The sequence below is a fragment of the Phallusia mammillata genome, chromosome 3 (genome assembly GCF_965637545.1).
Source record: "Phallusia mammillata chromosome 3, kaPhaMamm4.hap1.1, whole genome shotgun sequence".
NCBI lineage: Eukaryota > Metazoa > Chordata > Ascidiacea > Phlebobranchia > Ascidiidae > Phallusia > Phallusia mammillata.
Window position 1 is genome coordinate 2,593,547 of NC_137254.1, and position 21,180 is coordinate 2,614,726.

A 21,180-nucleotide genomic window follows, 5' to 3' on the forward strand; every position below is an offset into this window, starting at 1 on the left:
AGATTAATACAAAGCTTTCATTTTTTTCAACCCATCAATCGCAAGTAAAATGCCATTATGTGGTGGGGTATTGAAGATACCAAAGAACTTTTTTAAAACATAACATTCAAAATATACTGCACAGCGTTATTAGGTTTTGCCAAGGTGTTAGCGAGAGAAACCAACTTTCACAAGCGAGGTTTCCTGGAGTCGTGGAACACACATACTCACACCAAAACGATAAACGTTGAAACGGGCATTCTAATACCGATTACTTATCGGCCGCTTTCGCACCATTGAGCTAGGTGTTATCACTCGACCATTGGTGCGCATTGCGTTTTTTTACCACCGCCCTTTTCGCTCTATAATAACCGGTGTTTGCAATTTATGTCATTACCCCGATGAAGGTGTCTCGCATAGACATCGAAAAATTTTGTTGATACAATATGCCTGGCAGCAACAGTATATTCAGGCTAGTTCACGTTTAATGCAGAAGCATGCGGAAACACTATGCAGCATTTAACTAGTTTTCTGATTTTGAAAGAGTCATATATATTTAAAAAAAATAGAGTGCACAGCTGTACAACTAATTATTTTCTAAAATAGTTCATGTATGCGCAACAACTGGTCATGGTAGCGAAGTTGAGGGGTTTTCCGTAGAGCAGTAAAGTTTGTGAGTTATTGGTTTCGTTTGTTCAAGAAACTTGAGCGGGCAACTGAACTGCAACAAGTGACGCTTGTAATCAGTCCTGTCTGAAAAGGAAATTGTTGTGCAGGCGATTGCCACATTGCGAAGCCAGTTGACGCTAGTTAGCTCATAACTTCATTCGAGAATTTGGCTTTATTTGAAACGCATTTACTAATTGTTTTCGCTGCCTACAGCATCCTGTACAAGTTGTAATAACGATTATAACTTGCGAAGAAATCTGGTTATTCCTGTAAATCTGGCTGTTTTGACAAATTCAAACCTAAATATTTATGCGTGTTATTTTTCCCTGCTGAGTATATGCACAGCATGTGCGAGAGAATCGACCACCTTTTTTATTTGGTAGTAACACCCGAACTTTTAATCCGCCTATGGTACTTTGCATTCAAGTAACTAGGTCATATTTCTATTTTTTGTTTCTTTCGCTTCTAAAAGCACGACTTTCCATACACTGGCTGTTCGCACGGACAATGGCATTTCAGTATTCTGTAGTTTATGCGTCTAGAGCTTGCCAGCGATTTTTAAAGGTAATGTATTTTTTAGTGGACGCGATTACTAGCAAGTTTTATAAATCATGCATTTTGTTCTATTGCTGTTTGTGAAATGCAGAGAATCAAACAATCATCTGCTACATCATACAATCGTGTAAGTCGGAAACACAACAGGCGAGTCTATTCTAACAGATTATGTGACGTAACAACAACTAATTTACGCGCAAACAGTGTTATTGGAAGCCTGACTGTGATATTGAAATGGTTTATTTGCTCTACAATGTGGCAATGTGGCATAAAGAGGTGTTTAATTGCTGCTAATAGATTTTAATTAGCAACATATCCGATGGAAAACTTTCAGATTTTAGAACATTTAAATTTTACAACGGCATATCGCATCTTAAAGTCGCGTACCTAGTTAACGCCCGATTGTTTGGACAACAGCCGAATGAACGGTTGATTTGTCATGCGTTTGAAAGTAGCAAGCCTTCGTCGATTTCGCCCTTTCTCTTGCTGCTATGCACCAGTGGTCAGTCAATTTTATTCCGTTGTTGTTAGTCGATCGCCCAGCTAAGAATCAATGAACAAAACAAATCAATACTAAATGTCTGCCGCATCCGAGGGTAGAGGTTATGAAGAACACGAAGGCGAAGGTTTTATCCCTACAGCATTATCACATTTTTAGTAGGGTAAAACAATATTACGAGCGCACTGTGTAATTGGTAGAACAATGTAAATTAGTTTGTATTACATTGATGTAGAAACCTACGCTCTTCTCACCTCTATATTAGCTTAATAATTGCGTTAACATCAGTTGAAGTAAAAGCTTATGTATGGGCGGGCTATTATAAAAGGCCTCGGGGGTAATGCTAAACACAAGCAGAAACGTTTGCTCTGTCAGCCAGAGCTGTATGTAAGCATTTTTTCTCAAATGGCTTGTGTCTAACTAACCGTGACGACAACCACGCACTGTCGTCACTTTACCAATAGTCAACTTACAGGCATCAGTGCAATCAGTCTGGGCCGAAGCCATTTAAAGCTTTGTGCTAGAAACGTATTGACTTAGGTTTTAAATTTCATGGAGTTGCGATAAAGTTTAGGGCCAGCGCACATCGCATACTTTTTGGGTTGATTTCGGACATTATTTATGAATTATCAATCGCAAATTTGGTACAGTTAACTTGTTGCTATAAGCTCGAGTGATGGCTCATTTTAAAGGTATGAATGTAGAGAACAACATTTGTAAATTTCATGGAGTAGCGATGAGATTTAGGGCCAGCGCACATTGAATATTGTTTGGGTGGAATTTTATCGGTTTTGGGATGTCGGTTATGAATTTTCGATAGTGTTTTCGTGCTGACTCCCTTTTGCTAGAAGCTCAATTGATGGCTCATTTTAAAGGTATGAATGTAGAGAACAACATTTGTAAATTTCATGGAGTTGCGATAAAGTTTCGGGCCAGCGCACATTGAATATTGTTTGGATGGAATTATTTCGGTTTTGGGATGTCGGTTATGAATATTCGATAGCGTATTAGTGCTGCGTGCCTGTTGCTAGAAGCTCGGGTAATGGCTGATTTTAAAGGTATGAATGTAGAGAACAACATTTGTAAATTTCAATGAACTGCGTTAAATTTTAGGGCCAGCGCACATCGGATATTGTTGGGGGTGAATATGGCATATTATTATTAATAATTCGACTTGACTCCCCGTTGCTAGATCATTGTGTTTGGGCTTATTTTGAAGCATATGCTTAGGAGAAGACTTTGCAAGACATTTTATGAAGTACCCCTGGCGTTATGACGTTCATATCGCTGAATATTAATTTCAACATACGCGTATTAATAACTGGAAAATATTTTTTTTTCGAAAGTTTGTGCGCTGAAACGCTCTAAAAGCGTAGAATATTGTGTCAAAATTTCAATACCGTATCTTTTTTAGTTTCAGCGTAAAGCGATTGGGCGCTGGCTTCTCTCTGGTGGTTTAGACGAGATACAAAGTTTTATCTGCGCAGTACAGTATTTGATGATATTTTTAACAACGACAAACAGGATATTGCGATTTAAGCAGAAACACCATGCAGCATTTAATGTGTTTTTATTTTGAAAGAGTCTTATCAAAACACATAAAACTTAATTTAGGCTAATAATTTGTTCTAAAATATATCATATAAGCGCAACAACTGTTCATGGTAGTGTAGTTGATCGATTTTTAGTAGCGCAGTAAAGTTGGTAAGTTATTGATTTTGTTTTAACTGCACCAAGATAAATGACGCTTGTAATCAGACACGCTTGAAAAAGAAATTGTTGTGCAGCAGACTGCTATATTGCGAAGCCAGTTGAGGCTAGTTGGCTTATAAATTAAGTCCAGAATTTGGCTTTGCAAATGTTTGAAAGGCATGAAATAATTGTTTTCGCTGCTTACAACATCTTGTGCAAGTTTCAACAACCGTTATACTTTGCGAAGAAATCTGGTTAACTCTGTAAATCTATCTGTTTAGATAAATTCAGATTTAAATATGGTTGTGTGTTATATGCACCAGTGTCAGTGAAGCAGCTTCGTAGCTTGCTCAAAAAACTTCTGCAGCGTCCAACAGTTTAAGTTGTAAACACAAAGGCGAAGGCATATCTGCTAGTTGAAAAAAAACTAATGTGACAACAAAAATATATTTGGAAAGAACATTGTTTGCATGTAATAATTATTGATTTAATTGCTGTACAGTGTAGCAGGTTAGATACTTCATTGCGATAAGCGGTACATTTGTCTGTGTTGCATTTACGTAGAAACTGATGCTTTGAATCGGCAACTTGAGTTCTGGTTAAAGCTAAAAACTTACGCAACATTAAGTATTTGACCAGTCGCATTTGCAAACTATTTGACAAGACTTAACTGCTTGAACAGCCAGTCAGCGCTGTATTGACAAAAACAATGCACTGTCGTCACTTCATCAATGGTCAAGTTACACGCATCAGTGCACTCAGTTGTAACGAATGCACCTTGTTTGGAGAGCAATGCAGGCTGAACATTAAATCATTACAATATAGTATTATTGTTTGCAGAACATAGGATAGTAGCATGTTGACTGAAATGAAAGAGAAACCTCATCGATGTGATGTTTGCAAAAAAATATTTGCTCAAAAGGGAAATTTGAAAAGACACATGTTGATACACACAACAGAAAAACCCTATCGATGTGATGTTTGTGAAAAAAGTTTTACCGGAAGTGGAGATTTGAAAAGACACATGTTGATACACACCAATGAGAAACCTCATCGATGTGATGTTTGCGAAAAAAGTTTTGCTCAAAAGGGAGATTTAAAAAAACACAAGTTGATTCATACCAATGAGAAACCTCATCAATGTGTTGTTTGTGAAAAAAGATTTCGCGTAAGTGGAGGGTTAATAACACACATGTTGATACACAGTAAGGAGAAACCCTTTCAATGTGGTGTTTGTGAAAAACGTTTTGCCCAAGGTGGAGATTTCAAAAAACACATGTTGATTCACACAAATGAGAAACCCCATCAATGTGTTGTTTGTGAGAAACGGTTTCGCCGACATGGACATTTAAAATGCCACATGTTGACACACACCAAGGAGAAACCTCATCGATGTAATGTTTGTGAGAAAAGTTTTGCCGAGAGTGGAAATTTGAAAAGACACATGTTGACACACACCAAGGAGAAACCCTATCGATGTGATGTTTGTAAAAAAAGTTTTACCGGAAGTGGAGATTTGAAAAGGCACTTGTTGATACACAGCAACGAAAAACCTTACCAATGTGATGTTTGTGAGAAAAGGTTCAGACGGGCTGGACACTTAAAAATCCACGTGTTGACACACCAATGTCAAACCTTATCGATGTGATGTTTGCGAAAAAAGCTTTGCCCGAAGTGGAGATTTAAAAAAGCACTTGATGATTTACACAGAAGAAAAACCTCATCAATGTGATGTTTGTGAAAAAAGATTTAGCTTAGGTGGCAATTTAAAACAACACCACTTGACACACACAAATGAAAAAAACCATCGATGTAATTTTTGTGAAAAAAGTTTTGCCTCAGGCGGATCAATAAAATCACACATGTTGACTCACCCCAGGGAAAAAACTCATCAATGTGATGTTTGTGAAAACAGATTTCGCACAAGTGGACATTTGCGAAGACATATGCTCATTCACACAAAAGAAAAATCCTATCGACGTGATGTTTGTGAAAAAAAAAATTGCCTAAAGTGGAGATTTGAAAAGGCATATGCTGATTCACACAAACGAAAAACCTCACCAATGTGATGTTTGTGAGAAAAGATTTCGCATAGTTGGAACTTTGAATAGACACAAGTTGACACACACTTAGAGAAACCCCTTCAATGTTTGAAGATATAGCTGACAAGATTGTTTAGAAAAAAATACATGTTGATTCAACCAATAAAAAACCTTGATGTAATGTTTGTAAAAAGATTTTGTTTTGTGCAAGTTTGAAAAACACAAGTTGACTCAGACTAAAGTTAAATTTAGTTGAAAAGAAATTGTAATTTGATTCAACACATGCCTAATGTCTTGAACTTAAATCTCATATACATTTAAGTCTAAAACTGCATGAGTGAAACAGATGTCCAAATACATATGTTGGAAAGTCACACATGTGTAAGATGTATGAAAAACTGTTTGCTTTAACAGACTTTTGCATGTTTTGAAAAAAGTGATTTGCAAATTTGAAACCACAGTGTAAAGCATTCAGGGAAGGGCTGTATTTGACCGTTGCTTTCACAAACGGATATGTAAAGCAGTCACTAATAGGCAAGGATGGCAGTACGGTACGGTACGTATCGCGTTGACCGGGTTCACTCTGCCCTTTCGGCCGGATGCAATTTTTTTTGAAAGTTTGACCATTACACCAGTGGTTCTTAACTTTTTTATAACGGCCGAACCCCTACGACATTGTTCAGCCTTTGTTCGAACCCCAAAGTTACATCCTAGGTTTTTAAACCATTTTGTTTGCTGGGTCGTAATTAGATTTTATTTAAGCGTAGTGTCAACAGTTATTGCTTGTCCTTTTGTTAAATTCTGACATAATAATACAAGCATTTTGTTTCCGGATTGCTTTAATTCCGGCAATTTTTAGTTATTACCAAAATGAAGCATTGTATAATTAACATCTGTACACTAAGTTTTTGCCGCCAACAAAATTTCGTTGTTTTTGTACTTGAGAACAACGCGCACAGTGCTCTTGTTACGTTTAAAAATAAAATAAAACTACAGTTCAGGGGTGCACAACCTTTTTGCTAGGACGGCCGCATCGCAGGTCTTGTTTCACCAACGGCGGCCATTTACCTGTTATTTTGTTTTAAAATACTTGGTTCATATCATATATATATATATATATATATATATATAATAAATTAATAGAGCCCAATAAGCCCAGATTAATTTCTAGCTTCGTGCACAGATTGAGCTGCACAACGTGGAGATCGGTCTTAAGTGTTTATGATGTCACAATCTATATTGTGATGCTTGTGGTTCCTGTTTTGTTCGCATTGTTTGCACACAATAGGCGTACAAAAAGTCTGATACGTATGGTTATTAGGTGGTAATACTCTTTTTAGTGCCACAAAAACTGTTAGAGCAATTTAAAAATTAAAATATTTAGCAAAAGAGTTTTATTTACGTCACCGCCGCCTGTGCATATTTTAGTAAACATGTTCACGGCCGCACCAACTCGACTCTGCGGCGGCATACGGCCCGTACGGCCGCAGGGTGTGCGCCCCTGCCTTAGTGTAAGCTTCCAGCGTTTTGATATTTGGCAAATAGAAATGTCATTTTTTAGCGACTATAGACCCCAGAGTTTGACCAAAACGAGTATTTGTATTGTACTTCAAAAAGACCTTCGTCGAACCCCTGATTCAGCTTTGCCGAACCCCTGGGGTTCGGTCGAACCCCGGTTAAGAACCACTGCATCACACCATCCAGACAATTTATTATGTTTATCAGTTATTATCGTGCTCAAGTGAACCTTGCGTATAAGGTGTAATATATAGATTTGGGTTAATAATGCACTTTGTTTTGTCATAATTCATAACTGTGTGGTTTCCGCAGAGACGATAAGATTGGAGAAAAAGAAGTATTTCAATTACACAATGGCATTTGGGAGTCTATAATCTTTAAAAGCATACACAGAAAAAAGTTATGAGTTGTGATTATATCAACAGCAAATTTGAAAATTAGCGATTGTCCAAATAGCTTAGTCCCGCACTTTTAAGACTTAACCTATGCATACGCAATAAACCTTTTTACAACAAAAACGCAACATCCATCACATTTTTTAAACCAAAGTGGATATTGAAAAAAAAACATGATGACACAGGCTAAAGAATAAACAACAAACTAATGCATTGTTTGCGTGAAACGATTTTCGTAAGTTAGTATGTATTGAACTGTATTAATATTGTGTTAATGTTTTGTGCTGATTTAATTGAATTTCCATTGGTATAATATTTGGCCGTTGTTTACTAGCAACAAACCGTTGGAATTCGAATGACCCTTTTCGCCTCTCGTCCAACGCCCCAATTAATGTTTGTGCACTAACGCTTATTTACTAACTGCAGTAGCGGACTTTTGTTCCCTAGGTAACTCATTGTGTACAAAGTTGTTTGTGTTTACTCTGAACGCGTTGGTCCTGCATAAGCGCAGTCGCTGGAAAGTTGTTAAGTTGGACAATATCTTCTGAGCACGTTACCACCCAGACACTGCGATTCTCGTCACCTACACAGTAACTGTTGATACAGTGGCCTTACGAAGTACAACTATTCTCAAATTTCCATTCTGACCTAAAAAAAACCTCAGTGATGGCCTTCAAATATGTCACGCTTGTTATCAGCTTGGAATAATAATTGTGAATCAATTTTAAAATTTACCCGCTCGTATCAACAGACCCATTAAATTAAAACACATAGTTTTATGCGATATTTTTTACTACCTAGGAGGCATATGTTTGCTTGAAACGACCTACTTTAAAGTGGTCGCGTATAACTACTACCATTCGTTATCTCTGGCTTCTTTGTCCAATCTCGTGTCTTTTGTGTTCAAGTAACGTGGTCAAACAGACATCTATTGTGTCCGTTGCTACTTGAGTCGAGGTTGTTCAGTTACTGGCAGTTTTTTTGGACGTTAGCATGTTAGTACTTAATGTGGTTGGTAGTGGCCAGCGTATTTTTGTGTTATTGAAGTTTAGCTTGAAGCTTTAGAATCAATCTGTTGCAGTTCGTGAAATTCAATACAAATCGATGCATAGTTCAGTGTGTAAGCTAAGAACATGTAGGTGGACGCTTTATCCTTGTATTTTACATTCTCTGTGTCGTAGAAGCTGATGTTTTTTTTCTAGGTATATATCGCGGCAAAGTAGGGTTATTGCCGCTTTCAATGATTTGTTTTTATTCTAACGAAGTAATACTGTTTGAAAAACAGTTGTGCGAAGTTGTAGCTATCTTTTGATACCAAATAGTTCGAACCAAGCGACCCATTTAAAGTTTACATAGCAACGGTTCATCGCATCTTGAAGTTGCGTGCCTGAACAAATCTCTATTGTTCTGCAGTTGCCCAGTGTACTCTCAATTGTCTGAACAATAGCCGAACGTCCGATGCGTTATGAGTTCCCAAGCAATATACATGGTTGAAGTTGTGAGCCTTTGTGGTACTCGCTTTCTTTCGGTGGTCTGGACCAGTGTTCAGTGGATTTTATTTCGTTCGTGGATCGCTCAGACAAGAATTGATACAGAAAATCTTTAACTTGTACAACAACCAATTGTTATAGTCGCCACATTACGCAAGTTAAATATAGATTGGGAGAAACGTTATTGTTAATCAAGGACTGCGTGTTATTGAAAACAATGTCAAAAGGTCATTAAACAGTCGTTCAACGTCTGCACCGTGAAAGGGTACTACAGGTCAGTGATACTCGTTTTGTGAAACAAAGTTAAGTGAAAAACTTTGTTAATTTGTTATGTATACCTTTGTAGCAAACGGCTTTTTAATTGATGTCTTGTCAAAGGAGGAGATTAAATTGAAGTATTTTTTCTAATCTTTTTCTGATTTGGAATTATATGACAATAATGATGCAAAATGAATACTGACAAAACTTTTTTAAATTTGGGGTAATGTCCTCCCTAAAAATAACCGCAACATTTGTTTACTGTAAATCGTAACAAACACGCGTATGGTGACCCATTCGTTTTTGTTTGGAAAAACAATCATATCTGTAGATTAAACGATGTGTATAGTAAATTGGTAAATATCATACATAACATATAAAATGGAAGTATATCAGAAAGCCACCTTTCTAGTTATTAAGTGGATTTAGGTTTCATTTTGTTGGCAAATTTGTTGTAATATTATTTGATATCATAGTTTACTTTCGATTTTGAAACGTTAAGATTCATGTGAGCTGATGTAATTCTTTACTGAATGGCATGTCCTAAATCAAAGATCAAGTTATAAATTTTTAATAGGTCATTCAACAAGATCCTTTTGCGTTATGTTTGCCTTTTCTTTCAATTTTTAGCGAAAAGCTCAGCACACTAACGCGCGGTCTGCAACTGCTTGCTTTCCGCTTAGTCAAATAGTGCAACACAAACCTAACTCGGCACAAAATTTTGTAATCATGGTTTCGTTTTGACATTGCATGAAAAAAATAAAATAGTATCAATAGGTTTTTTTCACACACAGCGTACCCCAAATCCCTGAAATCTAGTTAAATGGTAAGCGCACAATCGTTTTTGTTGTAGTTATGACAAAACAATTAATAACAAAGCATTTTGTTTACGAATAGTTATTAGCGTCCTAATTTTGCACCAGCAAAACAAGTGATGCCAAACCCTAACTAACACCGTGGGAAAATAGCAAAAGGTTTTCGCGAAATGATAAATCATACAAAGAATTTGTGTTCTTTATCAACTTTACAGGGTGTATGTAAAAATCTGATCTGAAGTGTATATTTACAAACATAATGTAAAATTAAAGTAAATTCCTCTCTTGGGAACAACTGAACCAAACTAATTACGAATACCACTTGTACAAATAAAAGCATATGTCTTGCATGAAGATTTATAATTTCTAATTTGGAAGGAATTCCTTCCAGATGGAAAACCACTATTTTAAAGCATAACGCTACGTCAAAAAACGTTACAATGCGCATTTGCGAGCTATATTACCATGAAAATATACTAAGCTGAGATTCGGTTGATGTTGGCACGTTATGAAGTTGAGACTTGGTGATAACCTTGCAGGAATCAATAGTTTTATTACCAAGTTGTCACCATTGTCACAAATATTCTAGACCACCCCATGACAATATCCCGCGACCCAATTACCACGGATCACTTGCAACGTCTGTCTAGAATCTATCGTTGCAGGCGCTATTGTGTTGTCATTGTTACAGTGTGCCAGTTTCGTCGCGTCCCCGTTACTTGTTTCAGCGTTCATTGTTTTGTTTATAGGAAATGGAAGGAGAGTATAACAAAGGAATAGAAATAACTGCTACGTAGTGCTGGACTGTTGTTTCGGTTACGTGTGGTTGGACGTGAATAAATGTAAAAGGGACGGTTTTGCTGTCGATCCGACTACACGAGCGTTAGCTGAACTTCCGATAGTCAGTCCCAAACTTTTGTGTACCCTTGAAAATGGGAACGTGACAATCATTCAATTAAATAAATAGAATGACTGAGACCATATAATCCCCCCATGGTTGTTATTGTGACTATCTTTTTTCAAAATGTAGTATTCTTGTTTGCAGAACATAGAATAGTAACATGTTGACTCAAATTGAAGAGCAACCTCATCGATGTGATGTTTGTAAAAAAAGTTTTCACCAGGGTGGGCATTTGAAAACACACATGTTGATTCACACTACTGAGAAACCTCATCGATGTGATGTTTGTGAAAAAAGGTTTGCCCAAAGTGGGAATTTGAAAAGGCACATGTTGACTCACACAAGAGAAAAACCTCATCAATGTGATGTTTGTGAAAAACGATTTAGCAGAGGTGGAAATTTGAAGGAACATGGTTTGACGCACACAAAGGAAAAACTCCATCGATGTGATGTTTGCGAAAAAAGTTTTGCCCATAGTGGAGTTTTGAAAAGACACATGTTGACTCACACAAAAGAAAAACCTTACCGATGTCACGTTTGTGAGAAAAGGTTTAGACAGACTGGACACTTAAAAATCCACATGTTGACACACACCAAAGTCAAACCTCATCGCTGTGATGTTTGTGAAAAAAGTTTTGCAGATAGTGGAAATTTGAAAAAACACATGTTGATTCACACAAAAGAAAAACCTTACCGATGTTATCTTTGTGAGAAAAGGTTTAGACAGACTGGACACTTACAAATCCACATGTTGACACACACCAATCGGAAACCTCATCAACGTGATGTTTGTGAAAAAAGTTTTTGCCCAAAGTGATGGTTTAAAAATGCACCTGATGATTCACAGAAATGAGAGACCTCATCGATGTCATGTTTGTGCAAAACGATTTAACTAGCGCGATGGTTTGAAAACTCACATGTTGACACACACTAAAGAAAAGCCTCATCACTGTAACGTTTGTGAAAAAAGATTTGCCCACAGTGGAGCATTGAAAACACATATGTTTACACACACAAAAGAAAAGCCCTATCGATGTGATGTTTGTGAAAAAGGGTTTGCCCAAAGTGGAACATTGAAAACACACATGTTGACTCACACAAAAGAAAAAAACCCACCGATGTGATGTTTGTGAGAAAGGGTTTACGCGGGCTGAACACTTAAAAAGACACATGTTGACACACCAATAGCAAACCTTATCGATGTAATGTTTGTGAAAAACGTTTTGCAGATAGTGGATATTTAAAAAAACACATGTTGATTCACACAAGTGAAAAACCTCATCTATGTGATATTTGTGAGAAAAGGTATAGAGAAGGGTTGAAAATTTGAAAGAACACAAGTTGATTCACACCCATAAAAAACTCTATCGATGTGATGTTTGGAAACGATTTCGCGAAGTTGGAACTTTGAAACGACACGTGTTGACACACGATGAGAAAAACTCCATCGATGTTTGATGAAAAGATATATTGCAGATAATGTGGTTCGGAAAACACATGTTTATCACACCAATGGAAAACCTTTTAATGTGATGTTTGTATAAAAGATTTTGTTTTGGTGCAAATTTTAATTTGATTCAACACATGGCAACACAATGAGAGTTGTCTTGAACTTAAATCTCATGTAGATTTGAGTCTAGGACTGCAGAAGTGCAACATATGTCAGAATACATTTGTTTGTCCAGTATGGAAAAGCCACACAAGTGTAAGATTTGTGAAAAACTGTTTGCTTCCATATATTTTTGCATGTTTTGAGAAAAAAAATCATTTGCAAATTTGAAACAGTGTAAAGCATTCAGGGAAAACCTGTATTTGACTTTTTGCTTTCACAAATAGTTATGTAAAGCAGACAGAAATGTGAAAGTAACAGGTTATTAAAATCCAGCAACTATGTCACCCATTTGCGACAACTTTTTTGTTCTTTTGTTTGCTGAGTATAGTCAGTTTGTCTTTTTTGTTTTGTGTTTGCTAACCAAGTAAACTGTATGTTAAAAATCAACTTACTCCTTACATGTTGCTATTGTATATATACTGTAGAGGGAATCATAACTAAAAAGTTGAAAAAAGTTTATTTGTTTAGATTTGTCACTAAAACGTTTTGAGAGATGCGACATTCAATAGGTTTGGATAACTAAACAAACTTACAAATACATTGTTACATTCAACAATAAAAATATGTTTCACATTTTTGTTAACAATCACAACCTATTTAAATCAGCAATGAAGCAACACGATTTCACTTTAATGTTATTGTGACAGAACAAAAAGGTTTGATGAAAACGCATTTGACTATTTAGTATTATATATTTAGCTGTTAGGTCTGTTCATGTTTATTGCATTAAAACAACATGTCAAATATTGGTGGAACAAAATTTTGAATACTAGATGTCAAGAAAGCAACAAATAAATAACACTTAATGAATTTAGTACTAATTTCATAAGGAAAAGCCCTAAAAGTCCATTCTTACACCAGAGGTTCCAGTCAAGTTTTTAATACTCTTTGCTTAAAGATAAATTCAAATCCAATTCTGCAGATGCTTTATGCTCAAATACCAAGGTTATGGATAATTTGCTTTCCACTAAAAATTACAAACTTGAGTGCATATGTTCAAAATTTGCAGAGTATCACTAAAGTTAATGTTGACTGTTCCTTCGTTTATATACTTTACATTTTATGTCAATAAATCATTGATTGGGATAGAGATTAACTAGTGCTGTAAAAAGTGATTATTATGTGAGCTACTGACTGGTTTCATTTGCCTATATTTATCTCATGTACGATCAGAAACTGGTTACAGTAACTCAGCTAAGGGATTTACAGTAACCAGTTAGAGCTAGTGTGTGTATATCAGCTAGTGTGTGTACATGTTACTTGTAACGTAATATAAAAGCATTGCTGGTAAGATGGGACTAACTAATATTCAAATTTTTGAAAGTCGTATCACCAGATCTCAAATAGGATTGTAGAAGAGACCATCTCTTTGCGATCGCATAAAAATCGCCTCGTGGGACAAGTTTGGAAAGATGGCGCTAGAGCATGTAAAAAACTACGAGGCCCTCGCGAATCATTATTAAACTTAGCGGTCCGTAGTGAAAAACGTTTGGTGGTCTCTGGCTGAAACCAAACAGTAACTACACACCTAATGCCAGCGAAAGAAAGGATTTGCATGTAGCAAGCACTTCGTTACGCAAAAATTAGGCAAAATTAACTACGCATCGCACAGTAAAGTTCTGGTGTTGTTTTGGTTGAAGTAGTATTTTAAAAAAAAATAAAAGTATTTTCCGCCCTAACAAATTACTTAAAACCTAACCCGTTGTTAAAGTTGACGATTTGGCAAATCCTCCTTTACGTATGTGCGTAAGTTCTCGACGCACAGCAAACGTCCAAATCACACGAAGAAACTGTGACAAGTGCATATTTGCAAAACAATGTGACAGAACCTAAAGGCTAAAGCACGTAAAAGGTATCGGAGTTTAAACGTGTAAAGTAGAAGATTTCGAGTACCGGTAGGTTGTGTTCAGTTTTTTGTCGAATTAGCCTTTTAATAAGTACAACCAACGTATTTTTCGCACTGTTTTTCATATTATCCGTGAAATTTTAAAAGATTAAAAGGGGTCGCGATCAAAAAAGTTTGGGAAGCCCTGCTCGAAAGTCTAAAGCAGGGGTTCCCAACCTTTTTTGTTGCTTGTACCTCTTTGTCACGACACAGCATTCTTCGTACCCCCCTAAAAATGTGATGGAATTTTTCAGATATATATTGCTAAATTAAACGTTAAACCAGTATTTCACACAAAAATCACAAAAAGAAATTAACCGTTAGTAGAAGATTTACAGCAAGACTACATTGAACCAGTGCTTTATCTGTGCAGTTTCTTTTTAACTTTGTTGTTTATTGCTGGCAGCAAGTGAAAAGCATTGTTATGAGACAATGAAGCTTCTTACTAAATAACAAACAATTTATTGTAGATACTCGTTAAGACCGTAATCGCACAATATCATTTACAATACCAAAATAAAACAATACTGTGAAATCTGTTTAAAATGCTGCCAACGATGTGGTCCAACGATCTTCGTACCCCTTGACGTTCAATCTCGTACCCCCGTTGGAAACCCCTGGTCTAAAGGATTTATCGAGCAGAAACTAGTAACACTTTCTCGCAAACAAATCATAATGCGCTTTAAAAAAATGATCCAGCTTCTCAGCGCAAAAAACAGAAGGGGCACTAACTTTAGTTTAGTTTTAATTCAAGTTGAGGAATTAAATTTTTGTTTTGTCTAACAAAGTTGCTAGTCGTGCCTCATATATTAAGCACAACATATTTGTGTAAGGGTGTAGAGTCAGATTCGTGGCTGATTTTTTGATGGACTTTAAGTATTACTAGAATTCCAACTTTACTTCTGGTCGTTTTTTTTTAACATTTCTTTGATTTATTTGTTTTTCTTTCGGTAGTTGTTCATTTTTCCATGAAATGTTAATGGTTTTGAATAAAAACTTTCACAACTAGTAGATGATTTTAACACAAGGTATGTTTGTCATTTATTGGTATGGTTGACCCATTAGACCCCAGGAGTTGCGCTGTTAGCCCGACAAAATAAAATGTTTTAAAGCATACATTCAATTACCAGTTATGTGTGAAATGTACATATGTAAAAAACTGGCTGTCACTCTACATCAAAATGTTCAGCACAACATCACCACAATCAGGTGAGTTTAAATTCTACAAACAGTGGCTGCTGTCGAAAAGTCCACTTCTCAAGTCTTGACTTTTGCAGTTAAGCAATTCAAATAAGCTTTACTTGAACTTATTACATCAATTTAAATGGTTGTTTTGGACTGGCAGCTATTTTTACTAAAATATGCATTTTTTCTTGCTCTTTGTTTCACAGTAATCTAAAAAGAATTTTCTCGTTTGCAGAAAAGTTTAGACAGCGCTTTGTCTAAAGTAAACACAGGTGCATTTAAAATTTAAACCATTTATGTGTTGTTGAATCTAAAGAAATCTAAATTCATTTTAAGAGGGGTCACAACTTAGTATTTTGCAACAGATGTTTTTCTGTGTCTTTAGTTAGTTTTGTGCAGGTTCCTGCAACATACGGCCCAGAGCCAGAGGCCGGACCAACAGCTATTTGTGTAGCCCAATTTGACTATGTCAAGTAGTAACTTATATTGTTTTATAATTTTCGCGGTTTAATCGTAGGAAGTTCTTGTTTAGCATTTTCGACGTTACGTTACAAGATTAACTTTAGGCAAAGCTCTCCGATTTAAAATTTTGCCCTCGTGGACCCTTGGAAACAACCTAGAGACCTTTGAGAGGGGCACGAACCGCAGGTTGGAAACTACTGCAATAAACGAATTTTTGTCAAAATGTATCAAATTGGCCCTCAACATCATTATACATGTAAATTGTGGCTCATTGCGATAAACAGTTGCACGCCCCTAGTTTATTGCTATCCTTAATCACAATGTGGTTAGTGGTTTAAATCCCAAGCAACTTTTCAATGATGAATGTAAGAGTCTTGATTTTCTATAGTTGATCGCAATTAAACCCCAAGGTTGCGTATCTGAATTTATTTTTAATAATTGTTTTAGTGCTATTATGTAGTTTTGCCTGTTATCCTTTACCTATGCTTGTGTCCTATTGTACTCACAAAGATTTGTACAGACTCTTTCAACCGTTACTAAACCTGGATATTTATGTGCGTATTGTTGTAAAACTTGTTCCTAATTACAAATTTGTTATTTGTGAGACAAAAGGCAAAATGATATTCTGTGACATTTTTAATGAACAATCATTATTTCTACATTTAAAAATTATGCTTACCCATGAAATACTGTTTACTACGTTTGTAACTTTCCCAACTTAGCTCTTGTCAAAATAATAACGCAAACAAAAATTAGATATTGTACGTCAAATTTTAACATAATACATTTACATATGTACATGACGAAAACCAGATCAAGAATAAAAATATTTAACAATGCAAAAACTGCAACAAATATTTTTGGGATATTGTTTACTATTACTATTGTTTGAATGCATGGTTGTTTCATTCTCTGATCTCAATCACTCTGTCGCCTTCTTCATCTGCACGAGCATTGTATCTCACAGTTAAATCAGATGAGCGATTTATAGATGCTTGTAGAACGGACAATTTCTCCATCAGCCATTTCTTTGCCTTCACAAGTCGATCTTCTATGGCTTTAGAGTAAAGCAAGGGATTAAGAGCGCTGTTGATTGGAAGCAACAGACAAGCACTCAACACATAAGCATCTGGTGGCATATTGATTCCTCCAATACTTAAATATCCCATAATACAAATTGGAATCCAGCAACAGAAGTCGGTCAAAATCAACCTCGAGATTCTCTTTTGCATCTTGGAACTGATATCATTGCTTCTAGATCCTTTCATGCGGTTGCTCTGTTTGTAGATGAGAATATATGCAACCACCATGTAGATGAACATAAGGAAGTTGATTGTGATGAGGAAAGTTGAATATTCCCAAGCAAACTCACTGGTTGTGGCAAACAAACGTGGCAAACATACGCTTGTTTCTCCATAATATCCAAACTCTCCTTTGATTGGGTTGCGAGGAAATGTTTCCTTGATAGTTTGTTTTACCCTGTACCAACTTTCCGGTTCTACACCAGTAATTCTTTTAGCAAGAAGTGACATGTTTTCCCTGGAAACAAAATCATTTCCAAAAAAGTTGTTTGGAAACCAAACATCAGATGTATAATATTCCGAAGTGAATTTTAGTAATGGAACAGTTGCCAAAACAACAGCTGAAATCCAGCTAAACGATTCAACAAGTAAAACTCTAAGAACACCTATACTTCTAATTTTAAATGGTTTAAAGGCTGATATTAGACGAAAGGTTGTCATGGCTGTCATAGTCAGAGCCGATGCTTCAGAAGAAACCAAGGCAAGTGCTCCAAGTCCTGAACACAAACTACTTGATCTCCATTCCTTATCAAACAAACAATACACTCCAGAAAATTGAGTTCCTTGCACTATCACGGCAACCAGATAAATTCCCATCAGGAAATCTGAGCAACAGAGGTTTAGAATAAAAATACTAGTGTTAATAAAAACGTTTTGGTTTCTGTCTACATTCCATAAGCTGTGGGCAGTTGCAATGAACACAAACAAATTTCCTCCTAACGCTAGCACAGCTGTTATCCAGAAAATTGCTCGGTACACTGGATTGGCAATCATTTCATTGACATCTGCAAATGCTTCCCCAGCAGATATTACACAGTCTTCTTCATCACTGCCGTCCGAACAATCCATAATTCCATTGTGCACCAGCTTCCATTCAATCGACAAAGGTTGTTTATTTGTGCAAAAAAACTTTTCACAAATACGTCTGCTTTCATCAGATTCATTGTCGCAATCAATAATTCCATCACAAAAATATTTTTTGTCAATGGAAAACCTATCCTTGCTTTTACAATAAAAACGGGTTTTCTTGCAAAGTTCAGGAAATTCATCTGAGCCGTCATAACAATCGACTTTTCCATCGCACACCTGAGTGTTTTTTATATTAAACTTTCCTTGTGAGAAACAATAAAACATATTTGGACAATTCATTTCACCAAGTAACCCGAAGAGGTCCAAGACTGTTCCATCACATATTGAGTTTAACAAAATATTGGCATCGATTCCCGTGCCTAGCTGATACTGAAACTCACTCCTCAACCATTTGTTGTCATTTCTCGCACACTTAAATATTTCGTCAAGTCCAAGGGCTTTTAGGTTTTTTGGTAAACACTGAGTTTGTTCTATTTTTTTTGCAGACAAACAGTATTTTGTGTTCATCTGATCAAAACATTGTGCGCTTGAATTGCACAATTTTCCACTTTGATCCGAACATACAGATTTATTTTGACAATGCATTTGATTTCGAGGACAACTACCCCTTATATCATTGCACAAACTTTGATTCAAACACAAACACTCGTCTGACATATCAAAGCAATCCACTATGCCATCACAAACTTGTTTTGATGATATGATCAACTTTTTATCCAAGCACTGAAAACATTTGAACTGTCCATTGTCAAAACAAAGATCAGATTTATCAGAACATTGAGCCACTGAATCGTAAATGTTTGCTTGAGGTAAAACACAAACACCCTTTCTCGATAATCCAGAGCATTTAAACCCAAATCCTGACTTGATTTCATCACTATTGTCACTGCAACTATTATGTGAGTCACAAAAATCACTTCCAACTATCAATTTCTTGTTTTTACATATGGCATAATTCTGACAAAATTTTTCGGTGTTTTTACAGTTTGAAGAGATGCAAATTACATTCTTGCTTTCACATCTGTTGATGTCATCAGCACATGATGGTTGGATTACTGTGTTACACTGTGCTGGAACTGTGAAATGTACAAGATACCAGGCAAGTTGTTCACTATTACATGTTGTGGCAAACATTGTGCAAGATTGACATGTGAAGAGGGAAACTGAACAAAGTTCGTCACTGCCATCATAACAATCCTTTAATTCATCACCAATCCAGTCAAAAGGTATGCATCTGCCAGTAGATGGACAATGTTTGTTAGTAGGATCACATGGACATCTGGCATAAATTCCAGAGCAGTTACATGTGTAATGTGTCTCATCACTACCATCAAAACAGTCCCGATTTCCATCACATAATAAAGATCGGTCAATACAACTTCCACCTATACTGATATCGCATTGTTTTGTGTCAACACATGCACATTGAAACTTGTTAGCTGGACAAGTGCAATTAACTTCATCACTCCAATCTCCACAGTTGTTAAATCCATTACATTGATAGTTTTTGTTGATGCAACCCGATCTAGTTGTGCAGTTCTTTGTTTTATAACAACGGCATTCAAACTTAGGTGCTGGACAAGTGCAATTAACTTCATCACTCCAATCTCCACAGTCATTAAATCCATCACATTGCCAGTCTTTGTAGATGCAACCAAAATTACTTCTGCAGTTCTTTGTTTTGTGACAATCACATTCAAACTCATGAGCTGGACAAAAGCAATTAACCTCATCACTCCAATCTCCACAGTTATTATATCCATCACATTGCCATGATTTGTAGATGCAACTACCATACCCATTTGTGCAGTTATTTGCTTTGTGACAATCACATTCAAACTTATTAGCTGTGCAAGTGCAATCAACTTCATCACTGCCATCTAAACAATTTATCCTTCCATTACATAGCCAGTCCTCCCACACACACCCAAAACCACCTTTACAAGTTGTGTTGAAGCAGTCACACTTAAACTTGCCTTTACGACAAACCTCATTTAACTCGTCGCTCCAATCACCACAGTTGTTTCCTCCGTTATTTACCCACCACATCTCAATACATCCTGGTTTGTCCCCACACCGACCAAACTTGTGACAAGCACATTCGAACATTGAAGAAGGGCAGGTGCAGTTGGGACCGCGGTACGGTTTCTCGCACACCGAGAGATTTTCAGGTTCTGTGAAAAAATTGCAAAATAGGTTTTACAGAAAAGTAAACATAAGCGGAAATTGGAAACGTAAAAGTTTAATTTGCAACAACGATGTGCCGCAGGGTTACCAGGTTACAACTTTAAAAATCGACCAAGTTAAGACCATTAAATTTGACCAACTTAAATTTGAAATTGAGTAAGCTTACTTGTATAAGGTCGAGGAGCGAGACTGAAGTCTTCGCCCGGACATTCACCTTTCGCGCATCCGACAAAAAACAATAGAAACATTAACCACAGCATGTCTAGTTGTCTACTATTTCTATGTTGCAACTATTAATACAAAATCTTAGATCATTATGGCAAACACATGCAAATTTCAGGGACACCAGTTAAGCAAGGTTATTGTGATGTTTTTAATGGGTTAAATATTTTAGATCACCAATGTGTTTTGCTTATTGACATAAAACTTTTGTCTAAAAATGTTTTTTGAGCGAGAATGCTAATAACAAAACTTTCTGTAGCCAATAAAGTACCACATTCGTTTCAGTGTCGTTACTTTAAAATTACCTCACAACATCTCAAAAGCGATGACGTAATCAACCGTTTTTCAAACACGAACATCTCTAACCATTAACCTAAATTTATTTTACCAACGCGTTATTATTCGGCACCGAGCTAACCGACTGTACCGGACTTTCATTAATCATATACCACAGGGCCACTTAAACTTTCGTTCTCTGCGACACCATTTTGAAACAGAAATTCTTATGCGACCCCTTGATGGGTAAAGCGCAGGGTGTTTGCAAGGAGATGGTTCTGTAATGGTGTAGAATTTGGTTGGAAATAGAACAGTCCAAGACAGGGCTGCACAACCTTTCTGCTATGACGGCCGCATCGCAGACATT

The 21,180-nt window shown here is 36.4% G+C and overlaps 1 pseudogene; it reads left to right on the forward strand.

The window, feature by feature from the left end:
• Positions 1 to 2,583: 2,583 nt before the first annotated feature.
• LOC145218182 (uncharacterized) lies at positions 2,584 to 12,884 on the forward strand (annotated as a pseudogene).
• The last annotated feature ends 8,296 nt before the right edge of the window (positions 12,885 to 21,180 follow it).